Genomic DNA, 6,000 nt, shown 5'->3' with positions numbered 1-6,000 from the left:
GTTAAGTGGTGGATTCTGAGAATTTGCTGATGTGTTGATTATATCTACTTTTATTTTGGTTTTGGTTAACTACTACTGAACCTCATATTTTCAAAATTAAATTTTACTTGCTTCAATTTGTCCTTATTAATCTGGACGTGGATTGGAGTAGTGTTGGTTGCGCTTTCATAGGTTCTGCAAGTGCTTTTGTAGTTCTTCACCAGTCCAATTTTCTGGTGTTAATGACTACATAGTATTTCTGTAAAGTTCCTAATTATCTGGGAGAATTCCAGCTGGGTTCTGTCATGATGGGCCTGTGTCATCCCTTATGCAGATTGGATGGTGATACTGCCTAGCTGGAGGTTTTATAGCGTGCTGACTACTTTTAAGGTCTCTCTTTCCTGCCGCATGAAACTTGAGATCTTCTGATCTGGTTGTACAGGTCTCCATGGTCACCTGTCATGCCTTGCTTTATGAATTAGTGTGTCTCTATTGAGGCCTTTAGTTTCTTCTTTTGATTCTAGGTTTTGCTGTCTTTGCAACAGTTAGTGAGAATCCTCTTGATAATTCTTCAGTGATGCTTCTCAGAAGATCAATTGCTTAGTTACATCTCCCCGCTTAAGTCTCCTTCCTCACCCCTTTCTTCTTCCCCGTTCTGCTCAACTTAACATATCCTGAAAGTCTCGAAGTGTTGTCCTGGCTTGTTAGCTAACTTTGAAATGTCCTCCACTTGCAAAGCTTGCATTAACCTTGTTGCTTGCTGTGCTCTTCTGAAGAGGATGCTAGTAAAGGTAGATGGGCCACATTCAAAATGAGATTTACATCAAGTCTTTAACAGGTAAACCTAGTGATTCTAGTATTAAAAAGGATTCATGACTTCATATATCAACTTCCTAAATATAAGCTTACCTTACTGGCAGAAGCTATTTGGCAGATTTATGATGGCCAGGCCAGCTCTACCAGGTTTGGACAATCAGTGGGATAAAACTGAATGGTGGTTCATGCAACCTGTTACTGCCTTGGTCTGGTAAGTTAGCTACCACTTGGGTTTTTTAGGCTGTTTTTTCTTCAGCTTTGCTGTTTTACTGCTAGCATCCTTAAACATGTCCTCTATGACAGATCAGTAACTGAAATCAGAGTAAATCTGATTATGTGAGTATTTGGTCAGAGGGAGACTTTTTACTGGAGTTTCTTTCAAGGTTCTTTGAAGCAGACTCCTTTGTTCTGATTATTCTAGTGCATTGATCAAAATTGCCAAATGGTACCAAAATAGATGTTTGCTAACGTTGTTAGCTTGTTTATCCAGTCCTCCTGTGTTGCTTCTTTCATGCTTCTGCTGTATTCTACTCTTCCTTGATTTCTCTGCTGTGATCTGTGATGCTTTTTTGCTGCTGTTAGGAGAGCATCATATTGGGTATTACAGTAAAACAGACAATATTCCAGTTGAGCTCAAGGTTCCAGTAGGGAGCACTAGATGCTGCAGAAACATCTGCTACCCCAGCAGAAAGGTACAGTATGTAACTTTTTAAGGTGACAGTGTATTGAGAACTCCTTTAAAACCAAAATAGGTTTTAATGCAATAGTTTGCCAAAAACTGCATATTTCTTACCTGTTACATCCTTGACTGGGATACCTTTGGTCCATGTTTTGTCTGTGCTATAACCTGGCGGTGGTATTGTGACTGCGAATAACCACATTAAACAGTCTTCTGATTCAGTTTAATATAGTTGACTTTTTTTTATTGAGAGTGTATATTTTGGACACTGCCAAATACAAGAATTTTAAGTATGTCCTTAGTAGTACCACTAGCTAACTCAGTACATATATCTAACATAGACAGGGCAATGCTGAATTTAACTTATGTTGAACTTAGTAGAGTTGAAGACAGGATTAAACCTAGTTTTGTTTTGTCCTTTAATGTGACTGACTGGCCTTTCCTGAAGAATTAATGTTCAGTTTTCTTACTCTAATACATAAAGCCAGAGACAACTTGCTCAAAGTCCGATTTTATCGTTTGATTTGCGTTATATCCCAGACATAGCAAGTTCGTTAAAATTATTACCTTTGCATATTAAAAATTAAACAAAATTTTAGTGTTTGCATGTTAAGATGAGTTGAGAACCACTTTATTCTGGTTTTTGTTCAGGTATATATTCTACATACATAGGTATGTATGCTACAGGGGGATTCTGTAGCAGAACAGCTTTATTGTCCAGAGGGCTCTGATTTTCCTTACTGGAGCAAACCTTGTCAGAATTGAACCAATATTGTTAAAATTGTTTTAATTACAGCTGACATTAATAAAAAGGGGAACCGTGACTTTTGCTGAATGGCCTTGACAGTATGAGCTATATAAAAAGCTTTCACACTGACAAACCTGATTTCCCTCTGTGATGAAATAGCTCGTTCTGCAGATGAGGGAATAGCAGCAGATGGTTTTCTGCCTGACATCAGCCAGACCTTGGACTTCGTCTCCCGTAGTGTCCTTATAAATCGTGAAATAGTGCACTTATCCAGGCAATATAATGAGGTGGCTGAGCTGTGGGTCTCAAAGATTTGTGCTTAGTAGTACAAAGTCCAGATGGCAGCAGGCTACTTGTGGCATCCTACCAAAGCTTGACACTGAAGCAGATACTCTCTAACTTCTTTATTAGTGAACTGGATGAGGGGACAGAGTGTATCCTCAGCACATTTGCAGATGATACCGAATTGGTGGGAGCAGTCGATGCACAGGAGGTCAGGGAGATGACTGAGAAGGGACCTCAACATCCCGGGGGAATGGGCTGACACGTAATTCGGCTGAGGCAAACACAAAGCCCTGAGTGTGGGAGAGAGTAGCCCTGTGCACCAGTAGAGGGTACCTGGGCAGTAGCTCTGCAGACAGCAACCCATCTGTCCTCCTGAACAGCCAGCAGCGTGCCCTTGCGGCAGAGCGCCAGCTACACCCTCAGCTGTACTAGCGAGAGTGTGGCCAGCAGGTTGAGGGAGATTAATGTCTTTATTAATCCCACAGAACCCATGGGACTGCATCTAGGTACTGGTGGGGGGAGATCCCAATAAATGGTAGTCAGACTCAGAAACAGGTTGCCCACAGAGGCTGTCCAGTCTCTGTCCCTCAGGGTACTTGCAGCTCCATTGGACGTTACTCCAAAGAACTTACTCTAATGGCCCTGCTTTGAGCAGGGTGTCGGACAACCAAAATTGCTATCTGTTACCCTGAGCTTTCTGTCTGTTATGCCCCCCAAGAAGCAAACAGCAAAATTGATGATTAATATGACAGGCTGCAACCTGCCGTAGTGCAGGAATTAGTTTGCAATCCTTTAAGCTACCCCAGGCTTGACAGCAGAGATCCAGTGGTGACATGGTTTGGATGTTGACATGAGAACCTGTCATGGTTTAACCCCAGGTGGCAACTCAGCCCCACGCAGCCGCTCACTCACCTCCCTCACAGTGGGATGGGGGAGAGAATCAGAAGGGTAGAAGTGAGAAAACTCACAGGATGAGATAAAGGCAGTTTAATAGGTAAAGCAAAACCCGCGCACGCAAGCAAAGCAAACCAAGGAATCCATTCCCCCCTTCCCACGGGCAGGCAGGTGTTCAGCCATCTCCAGGACAGCAGGGCTCCATCACGCCTAACGGTGACTTGGGAAGACAAGCACCATCACTCCCAACGTCCCCCCTTCCTTCTTCTTCCCCAGCTTTATATGCTGAGCATGACGTCCTATGGTCTGGGATGCCCCTCAGATCAGTTGGGGTCGGCTGTCCCGGCTGTGTCCCCTCCAACTCCTTGTGCCCCCCCCAGCCTCCTCGCTGGTGGGGTGGGGTGAGGAGCAGAACAGCCCTTGGCTCTGGGTAAGCCCTGCTCAGCAGGAACCAAAACATCTCAGCCTTACGGACACTGTTTTCAGCACAAATCCAAAACACAGCCCCATGCTAGCTTCTATAAAGATTAACTCTACCCCAACCAAAACCAGCACAGAACCTTACTCTCTACTCCACCTTTATGTGTGTCTGAGTCCAAGTCCCCTGGCCCTGACTGAAATGAACGGAAGCCTTTTGTACTTTGGGTGGTGGTGGTTATTCCATCACTCTGAGTTTTATTTTGAAATCACTGTTTGTAGGTATTTATGTGGCAAGTAGGAAAACAACTTTTTGATTGATGAGTTTTTGGTGTATAAACAGTGTCTTTAAAATGCATAGTTCATATTCCTTTCAGGACCATGTGAAAAGTGGTAGCCTGAAGATGCCTGTATTGGCAAGGTGGCAAAAGAAAGGAAATGTAAAGCTGTTCCTGAAAGTAGAGAAGTTAAAATAAAAGCTTAAAAGTACTTTCAAATTTACTTGCTTTAGAAGCTGAACTGTAGAGGTGAATGTCTAAAAAAAAGAGTTTTCAGTCCCTTAATTATGAATTTCTGAAAAAAAAGTAAAGTATGATGTTCCCAGATATGCTCTTCCGGCTTCTATATTTGGAAAATATGAATTTAAAATTAATCGTATGGTGATACCGTAGGGGGGAGGTGTCATTCATAACATTTTTGTATGATCAGAGAATGATTGTGTGTGGAGTTTAAGTTCCAGTTGTAATGAAACAATAAATCTTAAGGAAAAAAGGCATGCTTTGAGAACATGTAATTCATATTAAGGAGATAGATGTAATCATTAAGAAGGATAGTCTACTAGTAAGGAATATAAAACTAAAAACGTATATTTGTTCCTGAATTTGGGGGTGTTTTTTTCCTTCTCCTAAACAGACTTTGCTGGAATATGCAGAAAAGTGGAAAACATCAGAAGACCCTCTGCCCCTGTTAGAGGTGTATACAGTGGCTATCCGAAGTTATGTTAAAGCACGACCTTATCTTACCTCTGAGTGTGAAAATGTAGCCTTTGTGCTTGAACGTTTAGCACTGTGAGTATATTTTTCTGTTACTAAAACCAGCCTGTATGGTATTAACTTTTCACTGCGTAAATGGTTTCCCAATCCAGTTCACAGTCTACAGAAATTCTAAATAGGTTGGGAAGCACCTTCCTTCCTCATGGTGAATGCTGTATGGGAGAGAGAACATCTTTGGTTGTTGGAAATGGGGCAGTCTTGAGAAGGACTCCTGGTCTAGGCTGAGCCAACATCCCTGGCTTGAAACACTTAGCTACTATTGATCTGCATGCAGTCTGAAAGTGCATCAATTTACACAGGCTGTTACAGGGTTGGACTTGAATGATAAATCCAATTTTTTTTTTAAATTGGTGTTCTTTTAGAGAGTTTGCTTTAACAGTTTTTGCGAGAGTGTCTATGACCACCTTTTCTTTATATGTTCAAAGAAAGCAAACTGTTTTGTGACTTTGGCATTTCAAACAAATAACTGTTTGGATACTAGAATAAAGAATTGTTGATTGTACATTTTAAAAGCCAAAAATTGCATCGAATAATATTCCCATTTGACTTCCAGAAGCTGTATTGAACTTCTACTGTGTCTGCCTCTTGATTTACCTGAAAATAAATGGGAAGAATTTCAGGCTTTTGTACAGGTGAGTTTGATTCATGAAATGAAGACTTAATCGCTTTTAAGAATGGTTTAGAAACCTAGGGATATTAAGTATGTAGCATGTCTGAAGTCTTGTTTCCTGGTGGCTAATAAAGATCAAGGCCTTCAGCTGGAGATTCTGTGCAGTAATTGCTGTCAGTCATATAATTTGTCTTGTTCATGTAGCAGCTGTGGAGCATGTAGTGTGTTCTTGTCATTTGTTCGTGTAGCAGCTGTGGAGAAAAAAAATATTTTCAGATACTTGAAAGAAAGCTCATGTTTTAAAAGGTATTTGTCTATTAACACTGTTAGAAATGAAATAATATCATATAAGTCATTCTTTACTATTTATGGCTGTATATTTGAGACTTCCTATGAATGAAAGATCTGTTGATACTGCAGGTTTGTTAGATCTCCCATGGGGCACTAGCTGGTTAAGGATTAGAGCTCTGCTTTAAAGAAGGATGTTGAAACAAGTTCTGCTCCTCAGTATTTATCAGAA

The 6,000-nt window shown here is 41.1% G+C and overlaps 1 protein-coding gene across 1 annotated transcript in view; it reads left to right on the top strand.

Moving 5' to 3' along the window:
• Positions 1 to 936: 936 nt before the first annotated feature.
• Positions 937 to 6,000, top strand: part of ZNF292 (zinc finger protein 292) — a 29,179-nt gene continuing 24,115 nt past the window's right edge. Inside the window, exons 1-3 of the mRNA XM_010565721.1 lie at positions 937 to 942; positions 4,731 to 4,885; positions 5,424 to 5,502. The gene's annotated coding sequence lies outside the window, so the exon portion shown is untranslated. The remainder of the gene's footprint in view (positions 943 to 4,730; positions 4,886 to 5,423; positions 5,503 to 6,000) is intronic.

This window comes from Haliaeetus leucocephalus, unplaced genomic scaffold (genome assembly GCF_000737465.1).
Source record: "Haliaeetus leucocephalus isolate CR32 unplaced genomic scaffold, Haliaeetus_leucocephalus-4.0 Scaffold195, whole genome shotgun sequence".
Lineage (NCBI taxonomy): Eukaryota > Metazoa > Chordata > Aves > Accipitriformes > Accipitridae > Haliaeetus > Haliaeetus leucocephalus.
Note: the sequence above shows the minus strand (reverse complement) of the source record. Positions and strands in the feature narration are given on the sequence as shown.